Source organism: Macaca mulatta, chromosome 18 (genome assembly GCF_049350105.2).
Source record: "Macaca mulatta isolate MMU2019108-1 chromosome 18, T2T-MMU8v2.0, whole genome shotgun sequence".
Classification (NCBI taxonomy): Eukaryota; Metazoa; Chordata; class Mammalia; order Primates; family Cercopithecidae; genus Macaca; species Macaca mulatta.
In genome coordinates, this window is record NC_133423.1 from 76,738,742 (window position 1) to 76,762,074 (window position 23,333).

At 43.0% G+C, this 23,333-nt stretch overlaps 1 protein-coding gene across 14 annotated transcripts in view; it reads right to left on the bottom strand.

The window, feature by feature from the left end:
• Positions 1 to 13,413, bottom strand: part of EPB41L3 (erythrocyte membrane protein band 4.1 like 3) — a 246,116-nt gene extending 232,703 nt beyond the window's left edge. For all 14 annotated transcript variants that reach the window (XM_077975604.1, XM_077975597.1, XM_077975588.1 and 11 more), the window contains exon 1: positions 13,127 to 13,413. The gene's annotated coding sequence lies outside the window, so the exon portion shown is untranslated. The remainder of the gene's footprint in view (positions 1 to 13,126) is intronic.
• Between the last annotated feature and the right edge of the window lie 9,920 nt (positions 13,414 to 23,333).

Consider the following 23,333-nt stretch of genomic DNA (forward strand, 5'->3'; position numbering starts at 1 on the left):
TTGTCCATAGATATTTGTGTTGTTTCCAATTTCTTGCTATTATGGATAATTTTGAAACATTTCTTGATGTATACATGGAAGAGTTTATCTATAACATATAATGAAATGCAAAATTCCTGTGTTGGATAGTATGCATATCTTTAAAAGATAATGCCTAATTGTTTTTCAATATTATTATATCAATTTACCTTCTTCCCTCCAGTGATGTATAAGATTTGATATTTTCATAAAATTCTTTTTTGCCATTCATCATTATCACACTTTATATTGTTTTTATATACTGACCTCCCTATAAGATGATAGCATCATATTTTATTCACGTTTCAATTCTCATAGTCTAACAGTACCTTGCTTATAAAAGATGATCAAACTGAATGAATGAATGAATATCAAACTGAAGAAAATACAACAACCTGTATTTGATTTGAGTTACAAGTCATTCTATTTTTTAAATGCAAATAACAAGGAAGGACTATAGGGTCATCATTCTTTCTGCAAATATAATTAATTCAATCACACTACTTTCCTATTTATTACTTGATCACAAGAACAAAAAATGGTGGTTTTTGAGGAAGAGAATGTAATAAATTTGGAGCTAGGAGTATGTTTTGGAAAGTAAGAAAGCCTAACTATGAGCAAAAAAGTTTGACTTAGGATAGTATGCCCAAAGAAATGGGCACTAGAAGACAGATGAGGGATTCAGGAAGGGAGTTGCGAAGCACTATACACTTATCCAAAAATTTTCACCGCAGGCTATCCATCTAGGGAGGAACCATTTGACTTCCTGTTCCAAGGTCTCATAAGTGATATTAATACTGCAGTTCCAAAATGTTCATAACATAGGTTTAATATAGTTGTCTGGACTAGCCTGGAAACCTAAACACAATTTTTAGTATCTTCTCTCCGGGCAAATAATTCAAAATTCCAAACAACTACTTATAAATGCACTTTTCAAAAAATGACTCAGCTGTAAAATGGGGAATGCCTATATTCAGAAAGTAGGTCTCTGCCTTTTATCACTCTAGTCTTTTCACCCTAAGGCTAAAAAGTCAGAGACTGAAGAAAAGAAGCATTCCTATGCTCTTAGAAACAAAATCTACAACATTCATAAACTACCCTTTGATCATTGCTTGTCTTCTGCTTTGAAAAATATTCAGAAAGAGAGTGCCAATACCTCCCAAAATATGAGATAAACATGCATTCCTCATGCAGGAAATGTAAAAAGGTTAAGGTAAGACCATGGACTAAAGAAGGAGAATAGTTCAGCAACATTGCTCAACCTACGTCTAAAGAGCACACAGAACTGAGACCAAGTTTCTACCCCATGGGATTTCAGTGGAAAAATAAAAGGCTTCTAAACATTTGGAGGTCATTGACCTTGGCTTCCCCACATCTTTGATGCTCCTTCTCATATCATGCGCAAACTGATACTTTAGTAGGTCAATGGTGAAAAACAAATTTCTGAATTCAATGTGTGTCTTTGTGAAGAGACAAGGGTCAACAAAAAGTGGTAAAAAACTACACCATAAATCTCCAACAAGCAACCCCATACAGACGAATCCATCTTGTCTCTACAACAGCAAAATCATCCCACCATCAAAAAAATAATGTGTTTAGAAGAGACCTTGGTATTTTCACCCCCGGTAGAAGGCATGTGCTCACAAACATCCTGTTCGGTGTTAAAGGTGTAATAGGTTCTTATTGAACCTCTCCCTGTAACTTCGGTATACAGTTTGATTACACCTTTAACACCAAACACGGTGTTTGCTGTTAAATATGTTTAAAATATTACTCTAGTTAACTCAGCCACTAACACTTTTTTGAAAATACAATTATTATGTGTTCTAATTTCTATTTTATAACAGCACACTGTAATGATTTGTATCTACTGAATGCCTACTATGTGATGTATGTATAATACAAGGACAACTCCACAAGAACGGGGATGTTGACTATTAAGAGAGGTTTGAGTGGGGGTGGGGAAGGTGGGGGTTAGGATGAAGTTCAGGAGCAACGGGCAGAAAAGCAGAGCACGTTTCACTCTGATTCGATTTTTGTGAACACAGTGCAACTTGTGCCGTTGAATCCCTGGTATGGTGCACTCACTTCCATCCATATGCATCCCAGCAAAGTCTCATGTATGAAAATGGCTCTTTTCTTTTTTATGTTTTTTCTATTATCAATCCTTTTCCTTAGTCCTACTAACATTATATTTTTAGTCAGAGAAATAATTTTGTGGGTCAGACACTTTTTCCCGTATCAACTCATTTCCAGACACAAAGTTAACTGCACCTTCCACAGAAAGCCATTCAGCCATTCATGATTCAGGTCAGCTGTTCCTTGAAGCATTATATAAGCAGGTCAGAGGCAGGAATGTGCCACTTGCTACATTCCAGCCAGGTCTAGTGGACTTTTATCTTTCTCTAGACTAACAGCTAATCAAATGTAACAAACAACCCCCTTTCCTTATGCCAAATTAAGGCCAGGAGAAAGTGTTTTTAAGAGATGCACTATACTTTAGCCATGTATTATCATTTTTCTTTATTTTAATGGGAGCCATCTAGATAAATCCTCTTGCTATGCTTTGAAAAGATTACCCAGAACCTCTTTGAATTCATCCAAATCCATGATGATGCATAAAAGGAAAGGAAGATAATAAAATGAGATTCTAGGTAACATGGTAAACAGTGAAAGTACTGAGTTAATTCAGAAAAGTAATTGATTAATTGTTAACAGATCAATGTGATCAATTATCCAGAGGTGAAAAACTATATTACCTGAGCTAACAATAACAATATTGTTATTAAAGAATTCTTTAGTATTTTTTCCATAGCAAAACCTGTGTAAAGTGATATTTTCATTTTTTCATGTCGAAATTGTGTTTTAACACCCCTGAGCTATGAAAACAATCACAAAGTGTATGCTATGTTATCAAGTTTAAAAAAAAACAAAAGGTTTTTAATCTATGACAATGCTTCAGGATTGTAGATTTGAAAGCGGAAGCAGCTGTAACTCTATCACAAAGATGAATAAACTATCATCCAGGGAAATTAAGTGACGATGAACCCACAATCTGGAAAATGACATTGCTGCTTACTTTTCCTGAAACACACTCAGTTATGTTCTAAGTGTATACTACAGAGACCAATGCTACACTTAAAGGAAAATACATGTGGAGTAACCTGAAAGGAAAGAGTATATTCATCTATTAAAGTACCAGACACAAAACAAAACATCATGATACTTTTCACTTAGTGAAAAGGTTTGGCAACTGGGTCACACGTACACTTCAGCCACATTACTCACTGTTGCATTACCTAATTCTCTTCTATCTATAATATGTTTTCAAAGGAAGCAAATAATAGCTAAGAATAGTACAAATTACACATCCTTTATAATAATGTAGATGATGTTGTAACATGACAATATTCCCCAGTACTCATAAATTTTGTGAGAGAAAAGTATCTACCCCATCCGATCTTTTAAAAATATGCCATCTGAACTTTTTAAAAATAAGGTCTATATATTTTTAGCTTTTGATATTCCAATATCTAACTATTAGAGAAAACGAAAGGAGTCTTTTGGGAAAGAACCCAGGTAAAGAGAAAAGGAAATCAAAGTACAAACCTTGGCGCCAAGGTTTTCTGCACTCTTAGGCCACCAAACTTTCCCCACTCATAGTCACAGTAACCTTTCCATATCTAATCTCCCCATATGACTCCTTTGCATATGATCCTTCAATGGTTCCCCATTGCTTATTTGATAAATTTTAAAACTTCTTGAGCTTACAAGTTGGTAACCCTTATCTAAACATTTACATATGCCAGGTGGACCTCATGAGGCCACAGGTGTCAATGGTCCAGAACCCCTATCTCCTCCAGACCTCAGGGAAGCAGAAGAACACATCACTCACTTTCTGGCAGTCCTGGTGACTCTCTGCTGGGTGCTGGCCACAATGGGTTTAGTAGCATCCTTTGAGATATTTGACGTTAAGTGTCACTATAGTGGCCAAAATTGGAGCAAGTAAAAATTGCTTGGTCTAAGTGGCTCAGAGAGGATTCAGTTTTGCAAGCAGGGGAGAGATCTCCAGGGATCCCTAAACCCAGCTGGGAGAAATCTGACTATGGTTAGAATGACTATTTTGTGAGTGGTGACAGAGTCAAAGAAATACAGTTTTATTATAGGTATTAAGTTGTGTAGTTACTATAATTCAGGAAATATGGGCTATATTTGTATCCACTATGAATTAAAATACTCATTTAAAAACCAGACCAAAGCAGGTTCATGCCTGTAAACCCAGCACTTTGGGAGGCCAAGGCTGGAGGATTGCTTGAGCCCAGGAGTTCCAGACCAGCCTGGGAAATATAGCAAGACCTCATCTCTACAAAAGTAAGAAAAAAAAAAAAAAAAACAAACAGCGGGATATGGTGGCATGTGCCAGTGGTCTCAGCTATTCAGGAGGCTGAGGCAGGAGAATCACTTGGGCCTGGAAAGTCGAGGCTGTAGTGAGCTGTGATTGTGCCACTGCACTCCAGCCTGGGTGACAGAGCAAGACCCTGTCTCATAAAGGAAAGAAAGAAAGAAAAAAAAAATCATCCCTGTCCATTTGAAAACATGAAAGTGTAACAGTTTTTCCTAATCATTTTGTAATTAAATGACCAATGGAGATCACTTCAAGATTAAAAAGTATAAATTAATTTGTCATGGATTACTTTAGAATAAGCAAGGCTAAATCTTTATGATATTCATTACTTTTTCTGCTTGAATGATACAGATATAAAGGAGGCAGATCAACACAATATTAATTTCTATTTGATTTCAAAATGCAGAAACATTTTGCAGTAGGATTATCAGGGTTATCTTCCTAACTGCATTTTGCTTTGGTTATTTTTTTTTTTAACATGAAAAAGGGCAAAAGGAAAATTACATTTAAATATACTCAGGACTAAAATTTATTTTTTTAAATCATCAAAAAGTAAATAAACATAGTCAGGGCCAAGAAGAGCTTGAAACATAAACGTTGAGAGTAAAACGTGATCTGTTAAATATGGACTTTCAGACTGAATTATATGTTAATAAGGTATGCATTAAATGACAAAAAGATATTGGTACATTTGTTTGGGCACTTACTATATGCTAGCCATTTTCTAAGTATTACTTCTTGTTCTTAACAACAACTCTGCTAGATGTGCATTACTAAAGTAGTTTTGCAGAAGAAATGAAGACTCAATAAACTTAGGTGACTTGTCGCCAGATAGTCAACTATACCTACTGGTACGGAAACTGCAGCAAGGTGAGTCTAGCAGTTGCTATGCGTCCCAGTATGCAGTGAGCTTAATAGTAAGGACATCTTGCTCATTGTACATTGTATCACCGTGTTTCTTCTACTCTTTAGGGTTTGCAGGCTACATTTTTTTAACATTTTCATTTTGTGTATATTATTCACAAAGCAACCTGAAAAAGGCACCCAACATTCAAAGAGACAACTATTCGAGGCAGAATGCAAATATGTTTTAATCTGTGACAGCAACTGCTTTTAAATCGGACCTCTAGCTTCGCAAAACGATCTTTGCTCCCACAGACTCCTGGTCTCCTTTAGCTCTGCAGAATGCTGTCACTATTGGGGGAAAGAAATATGTTTTTCACTTAGAGGTGAATATGAGTCTCTGATTAAACATTTGTTTGTATTTGAATTTGTCCCTGTGAATTTTCCATGTTTGTTTTTATACTGAAGGAGTTACAGAGATGGAGAGATTTGTATGATGCTGATTTTTTTTAACTATCAGACCAGTAACTAAAATATTGGGTCTCACTTTTTCACTCATAAACTACTGTCACATAGTTGACATCATTACATTTTTTTCATCCTGTATGTGATGCAGGGAATTCTGTTATTTCTTTTTGCCAATGGGAAAGCTGAGGCCGAGAGAGGCTTAGTAAGCTGCAGATGAGCTGGGTTTGGAACAGCATCTTGATATGAATCACACACGTGTGACCAAATGTTTGCACATAGTGGATAGCCAACATCTTTTCCATTTTATAACATATTTGTGTAAACTTTATAAATACCATGTGTCAAAATCCATACAACATAGATACAGCAGCCCTTGATCACTCACAGCCATTCAATTCCTCATAATCCAGGAGGTTTCAGTACATAATTCTAACACTATGTGAAACTACCTAATTCCTAACTATTCAAAACCTCAGTGCTTGATCATGCCTGTGTATTTTTCTTTTTGCTCATTCCTAGTGAGCAATAGACTATTTACAACTATTTGATGAGGATGAATTTATCCTCTCAATTTGAAGGCTATTGTATATTCAATAGTTTAGAAGCATTTTTCTTCCTGAAAGTTGGAAGCTGGTCATCTTCTTATTTCTTCACCTGACCCCAAACATATAGTATACACATGAGAAATGGCATGGCTTTATCTTTTAATTTTTTTAAATTTTTTAATTATTTTTTAAGACAGTCTTACTCTGCTACCCAGGCTGGACTGCAGTGGTGCAATCTCGTCTCACTGGAACCTCTGCTTCCCAGGTTCAAGTAATTCTCGTGCCTCAGCCTCCCAAATAACTGGGATCACAGGCATGAGCCACCACACCAGGCTAATTTTTGTATTTTTTAGTAGAGTCGGGGAGTCAGGGTTTCACCATGTTGGCGAGGCTGGTTTCTAACTCCTGACCTCTAGTGATTCACCCATCTCAGCCTCCCAAAGTGCTGGGATTACAGGCAATCTTTTCATTTTTAATAAAAAAGTATGAGACCATAAGAAATTTAATCTTCTAAAAGTATGAATAAACTTTTTTTTTTTTTTTTTTTTTTTTTTTTAGAAAGGGTCTTGCTCTGTCACCCAGGCTGGAATGCAGTGGCACACAATCATAGCTCACTGCAACCTCCATCTCCTGGGTTCAACTGATCCTCCTGCCTCAACCTCTCAAGAAGCTAGGACTACAGTCATGTGCCACCATGCCTGGCTAATTTTTAATTTTCTGCAGAGACAGGGTCTCAATTTGTTGCCCAGGCTGGTCTTTGGCCTCAAATGATCATCCTACCTCGGCCTCTGAAATTGCTGGGATTACAGGTGTGAGCCACGGTGTCTGGCCTCGCTCATGTACTTAGGAATGCATTCAGTACTTTATGGGCATCTTGCCCAGCATATCTCACTTTCCCTTCAGTCCAATCACTATCAGCTAGACTCTCCACATTCTATTCTACTTTTGAAAGCTCTGTCTAGCTCACATGGCTATAATGTCATCACAATAATGACGAATGTCAATTTTACAGATTCTTCCAGCTACCAAAGCATAAATTATCCATGAAATTAGGCCAATGTGGGTAGAGGGTGGTTTTTGAAGTTTCCAGATAATTGCCTGTTTTTCCACTTTATCTTTAAAGACCTCATCAAGGCCTGGCTACTTCTTCCTCATACTGACTTGACATGGGATTGGAACAACATTCTTCTCTTCTTCTGTCATAAACTCTCCTCATATGTCTCTAGACAATCATCCTCTCAGTGACAAGTTACGGTGGAGCCCCCACTCTGGATAAAACTTACTGGAGAATACAAAGGTGAATAGGATGAAGTCATAGCTCATCCTATGAGTAATGGATGTAAACACACGAAAGAATGAATATGTGATAAGTGCCACAAGAGAAGAAGGAGCAAAGAGCTACAAAAGGAAATGAGAGAGAGAGAGATCTTCTGAATTATCGAGAAAAACATCACAAGGGAGGTGGTGTTTGAGTGCAGGATTTCAAGGTGAAGAAAGAGGAGGAAGGGCATTTCAGTAGAAACAAATGGGGTGAGCGAAGGACAGATAAATCAAACCTAAAGGCATGCATAGGAATTGGGGAGATTGTCATGGGTTTCCTGTTGGGCCTTGGGAGATCTGAACACTTATATACAGGACAGCAAACATAGGGCTTTGAATACAAATCAAAAGGAGTTTGCACTCATACTTTAGGAAACAGAAGTGGCTTGAGGTTTGGAGCAGGGAGTGATAAAACCAAAGCAGCACTGTGAAAGAACTGAACCGGAAGAAGTTAGGAAGACAGAATGAGAGTGAGCTGGGATAATTACCGCAACAATCCAAGCAGGAGGTGGCAAGAACCAGAGCTAGGACTGGTGGGGATCTGATAGAAAGGAAGTGGCAGTGGAAGTTACCACCACGGGGACCCTGACATTTCTGTGGTGTGTGTCTGTCAGGGAGCAATGTGAGAAGAGAAAGGCATAAAAACATGTCAGGTCTCCCATGCAGGTGACTCGGGACATGGTAGGTCCTAGGGAAAGGGAGGAAAGTATGAAATTGATGAATGAAATTTTTAGACGTGTTCAGTTTGAGATGACTGGGGAACAACTGGGTAAAATATCCCCTTGCCAATTTCAAATGTGAGACTGTATTTCTAATGAAGGCTGAGTTAAAATAAAGATGTGGCAATAATGCATCCAGCCAACTGACACTCCTGGTTCTAGAAAACCAGTAGCTTGTTGCCAGAGCAGCTCACCTAAAAGCCAGGCCACGTTCTAGGTGTTTTATATATTCTTCTGTTGACTTCTCACCATAAAGCATTCCTATCCCCATTCTACTGATGAGGATTTGGCGGTTCAGAGATCTTACACAATGAGCTGACTTCAGAAGGGAGGTGTCCAAGTTCTTATTCACCCTTGTTTTCCCACCACACAAAGAAATGGTAGCTTTCTCTCTCTTTTTATTTCAAAGTCGCCATTGTAAGTTCTACATGCATTTTTTTTGTCCATTCATGTCTTTTCTCCATTCTGATCTTCATTTATGCTGCTTGACTGAAATTGCACCCAATCGGCCCCAATTATATTCAGTGCCTTTCCCCTGTCTTGTCGCTGCTTTTAACTTAGCTGCTCACTCTCTCATTATTTAGGATTCCAAGACAGTGTCCTTTCAGCTCCCACATCTGGAATTCTTACCACAATCTCATGAGAACATTGGCCCTTGCATTAGTTTTGGGCTAGGAGACCCTTAGCACTTCAGAATGCACACTACACATCAATCAGCCCTGCTTTTTTACAAGACATCATCATGACACCAAATCCTCCCAAATAAAAGCCCCACATACTACTGAACTAGCATGAAAACAAAACAAATTATTTTCATCTCTTCAGTGATCTGGTGACTACTTGAGTATTACATTCCAGTTTTCTCTACTCCCTGACAAAATGACGAATTATAAACATTTTCTAATAGCTATATTTATTTTTTTAGTCTTTATTATAAATAGCGGGTTTCAATACCTTTTAAAATCTCTAGCCTCTTTAGCAGTTCTCCAATGAAAGTCATATTTCCTTACTAATAGTGCTTCTTGCTATTCTTGATTAACCAGCTCTGACCTGGAAAATTTTATGTTCCCATGTGCTAGGTCTCACACTTTGCTTTCAAGTAACTCAGATAACTCTGAAGTCACAAATTAATTCTCACAGTGTGGTAGGTGAAAATTATTATTCTCCTTACAGATAAGGAAATAGTTGCCCACAGTGGACTGTGACTCATCCCACTCCCTGGACCTTTTTTAATAAACCTTTCACAGCCAACTTGCCCTCAGTTAAAATCCTACAAAAATCATGCCCTGCTGGAGATTTTGTTTCTCCCTCACTAACTCCTCAAGCGGAAAGCATGCCAATGTTCAGTGTATTGTGAGAATGGGTAATCTGGGATTGGAGGTAGCATGAAGAATCTGTGGCTCTCTGGCCTGGAGAAAAGAAGAAATAGAGAGACACGGAAACTGCTCTTAAATAGAATAATGGTGGGTGTGTAGAAGAGAGAGAAGGCGGGGTGTTATAGCTCAGGAGGTGGAACTGGAAGGGAGGAAGAGCTATGCAGGCCGACTTTCCGCCGACTTCTCAGTAGTCTGTTTATGCAGTGCTCCAGGAGAACTTCTCTTCAAATTCAGACCACAAGACCCATCCTCCGTGAAGTTCCCTTGCTGTTTCTGTTCAAAGTGTGAGGTCACTTTGCTGAGATCCCTTAACTTTCTCATGGATCTACACAATAGCATCAAAATCATAATGCTTCCCTCCTTTTTGGCCTAGCAACTAGAATGTGAGTTTCATGTGGGCAGACGTGAACCATGGCATGTTCATCCCTGTGTTCCTTACATTTAAATACAAAATTTCTCTAAAATGGAATCAAACACTTCTGAAAGTACTGAGATCCCAGTTTCTATAGGTATTCAACCAGAGGCTGTTAAAAAGGGACTTTAACCATACAACTCTACCACTCTATAACTTCTAAACTTCCAATATCTTAAGTGCCTTCTTATTTGAAGTGATTTCACCAATCCCAAAGAGTTTAAAAACATAACTCATGAGGACCAGTGTGCATGGTTTAGTTATATTTTTAAACTCTTTGGGATATATAATTAGTTTAATATTCTGATTTTAATAATGATTGACCTAAAAATTATTAAATGTCTTTTCAGGGCAATGTCTTTAATTATAGGCCCTGCTCTACACAAATGTTTGTTGAACACCTACTAAGTGCCAGACTCTGGGAATAAAAGAATGAGAAAGAACCCTGCCCTCAATAACTTACATTCCACTAAGAGCTGTATTTCCATTATTGGGATTGAGAGGTCATAGCCTAGTTGCAAACTTTCGGTTTTATACCTCTGCTCCTCAGTACTGAGAATGTTTTCCTACGGTTACCACACATTCTAAGAAGACTATTATCTAATGTTACAAGGGAGGCTCTTTGACCCCTTGGTGTCACAAGTCTGAACTGTAACTGATCCAACTGGGAACTGCCTAGGCAAGTAAGGGAAAGTGAAGACGGAGACTCCCAAGGTCATTTCAGAACCGACCTGAACTTCACTCTTTCCTCGTTCTAGATTATGTGTAATGATACGGGCACACTGGAGCCCACCCCACCCCCACTCCCCAAAGCAGCACAATTACAGCCTGGGAGGGGCAAGTCTTGCGGTGTCCCTCAGTAACTGCCATTATTTGAATGCGATATAGGAGCTCCCACATAGACCCTGCTCTACCGGGTTAGAATCTGTTTCTAATCACGTGGAATTTAGATTTAAACCATAGTTAGATTTGGGATTCACCACCGTTTCTACTTTCATTCATTTAGTGGCTTCCAGCCCTCTCCCGGCCCAGTCTTAGCACTTCAGAGGGAATTACACGGGAGTTACGGACTGGCAGGGGCGGGGGGTCCACCAGCTCCCTGTGAGAGAGCGCCAAGGGCCAGGGCAGCACCTCCCGGCTGGGTTGGGTCCGCCTCGCCTCGGGGATCCTTGGCGCTCAGCGCCGCCCTCCCGCGACTGCGCTACCCGCCGGAGCCCGGCGTCTTCCCTTTCCTTGTCTTGTGGACGCCGCCCTTCGCTCCCGGGAGGATTTCGCCTCCAGCACCTCAGGCTTTTCTGGCGCAAAGGTCGCCAGCCGGAGCGAGCCCAGGCGGCGGCTTCACTTCTGCAGAAGGAAAGCGAAAGCCGCGGCGGGCGGGCCGAGGGGGCGGCCGAACGCGCCGCGTGGCCGCTGTTCCCGAATCCGCAGCGGCGGCGCCAGGGCGGTCACCGAGCCCTGCGGACCCCGGCTCAACTTCCAGCGCCACTCGGGTGCCCCAAGCCCGCCGCAGCTCCCCGCGCGCTCTCCAGCCCCCCCACGCAGCCCCCGACGCGCCCGGGGCGCCCTCCCGCAGCACTGGCCAGGCCACCGCACCTCCCGCGCGGCGCTCCCCCGGCCAGCCAGGAGCTCCCCGGCTCCGAGCAGGACGCGTCAAAGGGAGTTCGGAGGTTCAGCAGCCCCCAGCGTCGGCTTCTCGGGTGACATGACGGCCTCTCTGGAGCGCGGGCCCGCCTCCGCCAAGCCTCCACCGCCGGTCCTTACAGCCCAGCCACCGGAAGATGCAGCGCCGGGCGAGGGGCGCTCCCAGGATTTTGAGAAACAGCCTCATTCGCCTCGGGAGCACCTCGATCCCCCACCCGCACCCTTTGGCCAGATGATTTTAATCCTGGGATGCCGCGTTGGTGGGGGGGGACTGGGAGCTGGAGCGGGAGGAGAGAAACCGGCAGCGCGGAGTTGCAGCTGCGCGCCGCTGGCGGCGAGGGGTGGCGGTCCCTGCGGCTCTGCCGGGCTGGGGGAACGGGCTCCTGCGCCTCTGCCTCCCGGAGGATCGCATTCGCTCATCCTTACAAACCGCACACACACACACTGCCGCTAGCGCCCCCACGCCACAAGCAGGAATGCGGAGGTCAAAGCCACTGTCCACTTGAAAGCAGGAAAGCAGGGGCAGAAACACTGAGATGGGGGCGGAGGCTCTGGCCTCATCGGCGAGGTTCGCACCTTCCCAGGCTTCCTAGTTTCCCCAGAGCTAACAAGATCTGGCTTCTGACACTCCGCTCTCTGGGCTAGCGGTTCGAGCTGCAGGGGCGGGCGGGGACGGATTCGGAAGGAGCACTAGAGAGAGAGCCCGCGCTCACTCCTGCCCTCCTCGCAAAGAACTGGCCAGCCCCACTCGCGTCCAGCCCACAACTAGGCGGCGGGGGCCGGGGACCCAGACCCCAGGTCGCTCCAACTCCTGCGAGGGCGGGGAGGGGAGTGACAGCAGCAACCACTGCGCGCGCTGGCAAAAAGCACGGAGTCTCCGAATAGGCTAAACGGCGGGCGCGGAGGGGTGGAGGCAAGACGGGGCGGAGGAGGAGTTGCCCGAGCGGAGAGGAATGACGTCCTCCAGGGCCTTGGGCTCCGAGGGACCGAAGACTGGTGCGCTCGCCGGGCCCCGCGCACTAGCTCTGGGGTTCGCAGAGGCGCCGCGCTCGGCTCCCACGGCGGCTCCAGCACAGAGCGCAGGCGGTAGATCCCGGCCAGCTTAAACCGGGCGCAAGCCCTCTGTCCGCCTCAAAGCACCTCTCTGCTCGTCCCTAGTCTCCAGGTGCCGGTCCGAGAGTCCCTGCCGCTTCCGGGCGGACCCGGCCCGGCAGCCCCCGGTCGGGCCAGCCTCGCCCCTTCCTTGCTTTCTCCCCCGTCGACCTCGAGCCAAGGGCAGGCGGCCCGCACCCGCGCCCCTACCCACGGGGCTAGGCGGCGCTCCCGGCCTACGCCCGACTGCCAAGAAGGATGGGGCACTGGAAGGGAAAGGCGCTCACCTGGGTCACCGAAGCCTTCCTTTGGGGCCCCTCCCGGAGCTTGTTGGCAGCCCGCGGGCACAACCTTCCTTGGAGGAAAAAAGTAGCGCAAGGGCAGAGTGAGGTAGGGCTGCTCACAGGTCCCTCCGCAGGGGCTCTTTCTTGCGAATTCTCCGAGGTCCAATCTCGGGCTCGGCGGCGGGAAAGAGCTCCTGGAGGCTGGAAGGAGCCGCCAGACCCGGGCTCCTCCCGCAGCTGCGGTGGCGGCACCTCCAAGTTGCCACCTGCAGCGCGCTTCGGGCGCCTGTGACAGCCCGCGCCGCTCAGCCCTCGCCGGCCCGCCCTCCCGGTCCTCTCGTTGGCTGCGCCCGGCGCCCGGGCGGTCCCGGCGCTCTGCCCCGCCCTGAGCCCGCCCTCGAGCCGCGCGCTCGCAAAGTGTGGGTCTCCTTACAGGCCTCCCTGGGCTTTATAGCCAGCGGTCTCTGCAAGCAGGGAAAGAATTACACACACACACACACACACACACACAATTTTGTGTAGCTAGGGACTGGAGGGAAAGGAGAGGCTATGATAAATGTCCTTTCGTGTGCCTTAAGGGGACCTGGTAACTTGGTTTCTTTTGCTGGTATTAAATTTTTGCAATCTCTGAAAAGAGTTAACTTCACAGCGGCGGTCTGGGGATGTAGGCCAGAAAGTGGCTTGGGGGCTGTTTCATTTAAGCATCATCCAACTTCACATGAAGCGCCAAAATATGAAGAGCAGTGTAGACCCAGCTTGCACCCTTTTCTCACCCAGCCTGCACCCCTGCAGCGGCGGATCCCGCAGTTCCAGCGCCTGCAAAGCCATCCCCACTGGTGCCCACGGGGTTTCCAGGCCTGAAGGCTCAGTATGTCACATGCGTGTTTGCTTGATTCTGTGGCCTGTGAGTCCAGGCCATGAGAATATATGCCCGTGCACACTAAAAACGAGACCTGTGCTTTCTACAACTCTTGGACCTTCTAAGTAAACAAAGGGAACATTATCTTTCTTTTCCTTCCACCTCTACCCCAAAGACCTGGACAAGAGTTCACTGCACAGTCTATCCCTGGGCACTCAGGCCAGTCTTCACTCACTCTGCCTCCTAGTAGCTCCTGGAGGCGTGCTTTCTGGAAAACGGATTTCGTAAAGCGTTCTGGAGGAGGAAAAGCTATAAAATATGACAATCACAAGTCTGGAAAGCCATCCAATCAACCAGAAACGTCTGACTCTTGGGTGTATCTATGTGAAAGAGGTACATTGCCAAGTGCCTATTAGTTTAATAACATTTTGAAATTAACTGCCCAAATAGCACATTTTATAGCCCATTAGGGAAATGTCTAGGTTTTGAGAGTGCAGGTGTTGCACTGTTAAATGAGACTGGAGTGTGCACATGCAGCTCACATCTAGCTGTGTTTTGTGGAATCCTCAGCAGGCTGAGGCAGAGGAAAGAGGCTTTCTATAGGAAGTCAGAGGTGGCGCTACACAAGGGCATATTGGAAACACTTGGCACCAGTCAAGAAGCCACACCCTTTCAACTGTTGGTAAGTAACTTGGAAGACTGCTGCATAGCACTGGTTCCTTGCATCAAAGCAAAGATTTTGTTCCATGAGACCCTATCATCTTGGGTCCACTTTGGAAATTAAAAGCAAACTTTTTTCCCTGCAGCCAAGTGCTTACTCTGGCCACTCTCAAAAGAAGCAAACTAGTTCTCACCTTTGCTCTTGAAACTCCTGAAGACAGCAGTCTAGTGGCAAAGCATTCACAGTAAGACATTTCAATACCCCAGGTTAAATGTTTGCTTATGAATAGGTCTTTGAACTGAATTGGGTAAAACAATGAGTAGAATTAAGGTGTGGCTTGCTCAAGTTTAAGTCCAGATTGACTCAATAACTGGAGGAATAGCTAAAAAAAAAATAGGGGCAGAAGGGTGGGTAATGGGAGTGCTAGTGACTATTAAACTAGTTATGTGTCTGTTATGTTGATAGCCAGGTGAGGCACGACTTGACAAGATGGATTTCTTTCTGGGAGTGCTGTGCCAAGCATAGAAGTGATGAAAAGTTCTTCCTCAGGAAAACCATGTTCCTTCATATTGGAGACAGAGCTTGAAGACTGGCGTGAATGAGAAAGTATGATGTAGGAAAGAGGGAGGAATGAGAAAGGATTGGAGAGAAAATGGGAGAGTCTATTGACAGTGGGAGAAATCAGTAGACACTGGAGCCCTTGTGGCTGAAGATTCTGAAGGAGAAGACAAAAGAGAATGTGAAGGCAGTCAGTGTGGAAGCTGAGACCTGGAACGGCTTCTCCAACACCTGTGTGTGTTTTGCTGGATTTGCATATGGGACCGTTTATGTAAACATTTTCTTTATATGCGGAAAGAAAATAAGGGTGTCCACCTGATTGAGCTGTGGTAAGGACTGACTGAGATAATGCAGATCTGCAGTGTTCAACGTACAGTAAGCATTCAATAAATAGCAGCTACTATTATAAACTGTGTTTAAAAGGGCTTAAAGGTCACCTATCACTTCCAACACTTGTTACCACTAGACTATTTTCATCAAATGCCCCTCTTGCCTGTGCATTCCCTGTGATAAGAATCTCATTACCTTCAAGTCAGGTGCCATGGCTCACAGCACTTTGGGAGGCTGAGGTGGGAGGATTACTTGAGCCCAGCCTGAGCAAGAGACCAGCCTGAGCAAGAAAGTGAGACCTCACCCCACCCTTGCCCCCCATCCTCTACCAAAAAAAAAGAAAAAGAAAAAAAAGAAAGTCTCATTACCCCTGAATAGTCTTCTATTTCATAGTTGAACATAGTAAACTATGAAACTATGGAATTTCATTTTCCATAGTTGAAGGTAAAATGTGTCTCACTCCCCTTTTTACCCATTGGTTCTGTTTCTATCCGTGGTGGTCCTCCAAATGTGTAAACCCTATTTCACAAGAAAGCATTCCAAATTGTTTAAAACAAATGACAGATGCTCTGCATGACCTCTTTTGTTGAGGCTAAACATGCCCTGTCCCTTTGGTCTCTCCTCACATGATCTGCTTGCACAATCTTTCCTCATCTCTTACCCTCCAAATTGCCTCTGACCTCCTTAAAATATAAACACACTGCTTCAGCTCAGTCGTCCTAGCAAAACACGTCAGTTCAACGTGCTGCTGTCAGTGTAGCTTTTGAATGGGCAAATCACACTCTTGATATTTATCGAGTTTCCTGAGAACTAAAACTCATGCATCTTCATATGTTACTGTTTCTGCATAACTTTGTGGAGGAATCCTAGTTTTGCTCTTTAATGTTTTCTTTTCTGTAAAAGGAGAAGATTTGACTAAATAACTAATGAGGTCCATTTAAAAAAATATTTGGAAATAATTTCAACTTAAAAAAATAGGGGAAAATGATGTGAAGAAATTCAATATCTGTCTCTCCTAGTTTTCCCAAGTTTTATTGTTTTATATTTGATATATCTCTAGATATAGCTAGCTAGATAGATACTCATGATTAATATTTTTTTTTTCTGAATCAGTTAAGAGCAGGTACAAACATGCTGTTCCATCGCACTTAAGTACTTCAGTGTATGTATTTCTCCCAAGTGAGGATTCTCTCTTACATAAGCATAATACAACATTGAGATAACACCATCTACAAATCCATAGAATCTATTCAAATTTTCTCAACTTTCCCCTGAATGTCTGTTTTGCTTTCTCGTCCAGAATCCAGCATAGGATCACGTATTACATTTAGTTGACATGTCCTGTTATTCTCCATTAATCTGCTACAATTTTTCAGTTTTTCCCCAACTTTCATGACCTTGATGGCTTTAAAAATATATACCTTTCATTCTGTAAACTGTTGCTCAACTTGGGTACATCAGCTATTTCTTCATATCTGATCCAGGCCCTACATCCTTGTCAAGAACATCAAAGAAATTACACTTTACCCCTGAGAGTGCATGACATTAGAAGGCACGTGGTATCAGTTTAACAGAACCACCATTATGATGTTAACTTTTAACATCTGGATTAGTGGATACCGGGATTCTCCATTATAAAGTCACCATTTTCCCATTTGTAATTAATAAGTATTTTGCAGAATATGCTCTGAGGTTACTCCCATATTCTGTTCACATTGAACCTTCACTCAGCTAGTATTGGCGGGCACTGATAACACCTGCCTAAATCAACCACCACTGTGATGGCTGCCAAATGGCAATTTTCCATTTGCACCTTTGTTTTTGGCATTTATTAGTTGGCATCCTTCCATAAAGAACATCTTGGCCTTCCCTGCACTTATTTACTTATTTTAGTCTAGGCTTATGGTCTTCTAGTCTGTTCTATGGGTTGCATTCCATTACTTTCATTATTTATTTTGATACCCAAATTGTCCCAGATTTTGCAAGTAGGTATCTCCTCAAGCTGGCTCTTGGGTCCCTCTGACATATTCCCGTTGTTCTTTGAGCAACCACTTATTTTCTGGCACATCAAGATGTTCCAGGTTCATTTTGTACTGTCCCTGCCCCTGCCCTGAAATCAGCCCACTCTCCAAAGAGGCCTGGTTCCTCTCAGTGGAGGATGGCATTTAAACACCAGATCTGGGCCCGTGGTTGGCTACTACTACGGGGTGTCAGACTTTTAGGCCCTTTCGGTGGACACAGGAAATAAATGATACAGGGTCACACACAACCACACATACACATTTATGTTTGTTACTATATGTGTGGATATCTGTATCTATATCCATCTATAAATATATATGTACCTCTATATCTCTATAACTATCTCTATATTGTGGATTCACATCAATACCTTCCATTCCAAGCCAACACATCAGGATTCTTTTTAGCCTTTCTCCTTTCTATATTTGTAAATCTCTTCTCTAACAGAGAGAAACCTGACTCCCATTATCTTGAGTATATTGACTTATTTGCTCCATCTGGACTTATATAACAATCTCTGATGACATCAGCCACCTCCTCATTCTTGCCCCAATTGCTGCACCTTTGATCCTCCTGCCCCTAGGCTTTTGGCTCCACCACAGCCTCTGCGACATGTCTCCTTGGCCCCTGGTTCTGCTGCTGCCTCCTCAGCTTCTGACCACACCCACTCAGTAAAATGACTTTGCTGCCCTTGCAGTTGTTCAGGTCAAAATCCTGAAATTATCCTTCATAATATTCTTTCTCTCACATCCTGTATCCAATCTATAGCAAATTCTGTTTGCTCTACCTTCAGATAGGTCCTGAATTCAACCCTTTCTACCATCTCCACCATGACTTCCCTGGCTCTGGCCAACATCACCTCTTGTCTGGACGTTTTTTTGTTTGTTTTTGTTTGTTTGTTTGTTTGTTTGTTTGTTTTTTGAGACAGGGTCTCACTCTGTCACTTGGGCTGAAGTGCGATGGTGAAATCTCGGCTCACTGCAACCTTTGCTTCCCAGGTTCAAGAGACTCTCCTGCTACAGCCTCCCTAGTAGCTGGGATTACAGGCACCCACCACTGCACCTGGATAATTTTTGTATTTTTAGTAGAGACAGGGTTTCACCATGTTGGCCAGGATAGTCTCGAACTCCTGACCTCAGGTGATCCACCCACCTCTGCCTCCCAAAGTGCTGGGATTACAGGCATGAGTCACTGTGCCCGGCCTTGTCTGGACTTTTGTAACAGCCGCCTAACTGATCCCCTGCACCACCCCTTTCTTATTTTCCTAAAGACAATAGTCATTCCAGTAACCTTAATAGTACTTTCAAAATATGCCACATTTTACTTCCTTGCTCTTCACATGGGAAGATCCTAAACGATCTACCTCTTTCACCTTGTCTTCTACTGCTCTTCACCTGTCCCCTCCTCAGCACGCTGGCTTTCCTACCCTTCCTTCTACCTCGGACTTTCTTCCCCATGTAGCCTCATATCTCCCTCCCTCACCACATTTAAGTCTTTGCTCAAACGTGTCTTTTTCAGTGAAGTCTTGTCTGGGCACCATCTTTAGCATTGCACTCCCTCCTTCCGATTTACCTTCTCTCCCTCGCCTGCTTGGCTTTTCTCTATAGCATGTATCACAGTCTACCATACCATATATTGTCTTGATCCAGTTATAGTCTGCAGCCTCCCCGTCCCCCTGCCTTGATTATAAACTCCATGAAAAAGGAGAGTTTGGCCCGTTTTGTTTACTGCTGACTCTACAGTGCCTACTGCAGAGCCCGATATATAATAGACCCTCAGTAAATGTTGGTTAAATTAATGGATGAAATTACAAAAATACACAAATGTATTTAGTAGTAACTATACATATACTCATGCTAAGCGGTTGCCAATGTGACTTGAGGGTCTGAGGCCAAATGGTGTTAACCTGAAAGATTTCACAGAAAGGAATTCTGCACACACATTAAAGGCAGATTATAGTAAAAGGCTACACAAAATGTAAAGACAGAATAAAACACATTTCATTCAGCTCATTGAGCTTCATTGTGTTTGATGATTATGAACTAGAGTGAGTAATCTGGAAACAGGGGCTATCAGGCATCAATTAACCACTTGTCAGACCAAATTACGTACCATTAGGCATTAAAATTAAAAGTCCTAGAAATATTTCCAAACATAGTCTCTAAAATCATCTATTCTGTTCACAGGTTTTAGACATATTTTTCTCTTATGAAAACAGAAGCAGAAATAACTCACTAGAGGGGCTCAGGAAATTTTAAATCTAGTACCCTCTTCTTTTTTTTAAGGCAGCCACTCAGTTCACAAGGGAAATAAAGCCTCTTCTTTTATTATTAAAGACCTAGGTCCAACTCGGTCCTTTATAAGCCATAAGTCCTCAGAAAACATTTATGTAAAATGAAATGGAAACTCATACACATTGGACAAATTTTCAGCATCGATTAGTCATCGCATTTTTAATGTACCTCATTGTCCATACTTTGGAAGACTCTGAGTGCACATTTGAAAACTGTTTAGAAAGCAAGTTTCACTGAGGCCAGTCTTACAATTATTTAATGACAGTGCTTAGTGACAATACATAAGATACTTATATTTGCAAGTGCAAAAGTTGTTATTTTATTTCCTATAAATCCCTCCAAATATATAGATAGATATTTGGGACATTTCAATGAAGCTCAATGAATTGAATGAAGAAATATAGCTCTGATAAAGATTTTAGGTATTCTAACTTTTAAAGGTTTTCAGCCCATCCTTAATGGAATGTTGAGGTGGTTGGAAAGAGTTATTTCTTTTAAATTTATCTCATAGTGTGTAGCTTTCAAAATGAATTTTGGATTCTGCAAAAATAGCTATTTGGTTTATGCGTTAAGGATCTTTTGCAAGGAAGACCTTTCCATGTTTTCTCAAAGGAGCCATCATTGCTAACACAATGACTGGCAAAGCTCATTGCTGGTGTCCAATGCCTACCCGCCCACAAACTGGAGACTGACCCTTGCAGCATAAATCGCTTCTTCCTGATGCCGTTATTCTGGCACTGAAAAGTGTGAATGTTAAGCAAAAAGTCAAATAAACCTAAGGTTTCTTGAAATGCCTCCTAAGTTCTTGCCTCGTGCTGTTGCGTTATTAGCTGTGCGATCTCAGCCTAATCTCTCTGAATCTCAGTTCCCTTATGTGAGTTGGGAATGGCAACGAGTATCTTATGGAATAGGTAGGATTAAATGAAATAATTTGGTGAAAGGACTTTGAAAACTGTGAAGTTCACAATCGTCCTCCTCATGAGGCTACCTACGGTGAGCAATGACAGAAGTTTTAAAGTGCTCTCAAATGTGAAGCCTCTCCTCCTCTTCCACCTCTTCCTCCTCCTTTTCCTTCTCTAGATCCTACAATCCTGCTTTCTCCCTAAGTGAAGTCCTATTTTTTTTTTTTAAAACAGCTGAGCTCTCAGTGATTTCACCATACTCCAGAACGTGTTATGTTTGACATGGCGTGAACTAGCCCCAGAGTGGTTGCTTTGAAATTGTCCCTAAATTAAAATAAAAATTTAACCAAGTTGCTGATACCAGAAAGTTCCAGAGTAAGCTCTGCCCTTTGCAGCAAAATATCAAGCAGCAGTGACTGATCAATAAACCTTCCACATAACTGCAGATCGTAAAGTCACTGTAAAGATTTAGCACTTGATGTTTCCTTGTTCTTTGCTTGACGCATGCCAGCCGGTGAAAAGAGCACTCTAGGAGACTGAAACCACCGAGGTTATTTTCTGATCTGGGGCAACGCATGCAACCTCAGCAGTAAGCTGAAGTTTATTATCTGAAAAGCGAATTCTTTGTCAAATTTTACAAAGCAAGAAATGCTCAAAATACAACCTGAGACTGATACATGTACGTTGTCAGCTGTTGACATCTGTATCACCTTAAGCCAATGCTGGTAACTGGAGTGAATGTTAATCTGAGTTACGCTTTTTCTCTTTTAAAATGACAGTCACACTTTTGGTCATGAAAATCCATGATTTTAGCTCATATTTCATTTACTGAGATTGAGTTCATTTTAATTTTTCCAAAAGAGATCACTGAATATCTTTCATTCAGCTAGAAACTAGGATCAGAAGCCCAGTTTCTACAGGAGGCAACCACTTTCTCCAATTACCTTGGATTCTGTTGGTGTGAGCCTCCTCCAGTTTTCTTAGGTGATGGATGATGATCATATCCTTTACTGCACTTGGGATTTAGGTGCAAGGTCACTGCTAACCCAAAAGGCTGTCTTTTCTGAAAATAAATCCCCACAGGCACAAAGCTATCTTGTATTAGTGCAAACAATTGGCTGGGTCCTGGCACTCACTGGCCCCCTTGTATTGTCTGGGGCTTTAAAGTCATGTATCTATATATTCAGGTCCCACCGACATCTAACGGTAGCTGATTATGCAGTGTTAACCCTTCACTTTGACTGATTTCAGGAACTCTATCCTTGCTGGTGGTCCCTGAGGTTTTGTGGTAGCAGAGACTTGAGTTCCCTTTAACTAATTTTATGTTTAGGGAAGAAAGAGAAGAAGCAAAGCTCATGAAGACGGGGGCCAGACAAAGAGCTTTTTGCTTGAACAGTCATTTTATAGATCTAAAATGGATAATCCATGGGTTGAATTATTACCCTTTTAATGCACCTTTATAATACTCTGATGAAATCAGTTGGGGTCACTTCAGGTCAAACAAGACTAGCCAATGTCTGTAGTGATAGTATCCTATGATCTTGACTGTGTGGCTCCTAGATCTTGTCGGTCTCTGTCTCTGACCTAACCCTCACTTTTATGATCTTGTCTTACCTGGCTTGATGCGGTTGTTTGTAGGGGGTGGATTGTCCCCAGGGGAAGAGGCTCATGCAAGACTCTGGCAGACCCGAGATGTTGTGAAAAGGGATTTGAGACAGGTATCACTCAGGCACCACACAGGAATCTTGGAAACAGGATGGGTTTCTTTGGAAATGTAAGATACTAAATTATGAGTCGTTTCCTCAGTAAATAGTGTATCAGTGACATTTTAAAGGGAAGAATTTGCTCCAGAAAATTGTTCAGTCATCAGATTCTTTTTTTTTTTTTTGAGACGGAGTCTCACTCTGTTGCCCAGGCTGGAGTCCAGTGGCGGGGTCTCGGCTCACTGCAAGCTCCGCCTCCCGGGTTCTCGCCATTCTCCTGCCTCAGCCTCCCAAGTAGCTGGGACTACAGGCGCCCGCCACCACGCCCGGCTAATTTTTTGTATTTTTAGTAGAGACGGGGTTTCACCGAGTTAGCCAGGATGGTCTCGATCTCCTGACCTCGTGATCCGCCTGCCTCAGCCTCCCAAAGTACTGGAATCACAGGCGTGAGCCACTGTGCCCGGCCCAGTCATCAGATTCTAGGTAACCTTGTTAGTGTTCTCATATTTCCCACATCATTGATCAATAAAAAGGATAATGCTTATTTTATTTTTAAAAGCTAATCAAGAATTAAAAATCTGTAAGAAAAGGAGATTTCTCCCAGTGTGTCAACTTTAAAACCTGTATTTATGTGCACATAGCATAGATTCCTGTGGGGCCCTGAGTCACCTGGAGACTTATCAGGTTTGGCCAGATCTGTCTTCAGATGATGTCTTGAATATGCCCACCTCTTCTGTCCTGCAGTTTCCAAACCTTTGTTTTCTCTTGCCTGGACTATCAGTGGCCTCCTGACTATTCCCTACCCTTGCTGCCTTCTGTCTCGTCCTCTGCATTCCAACCAGAGGGGTCCCTTTTTTGCTTGATACATTTCAGTGACTTTC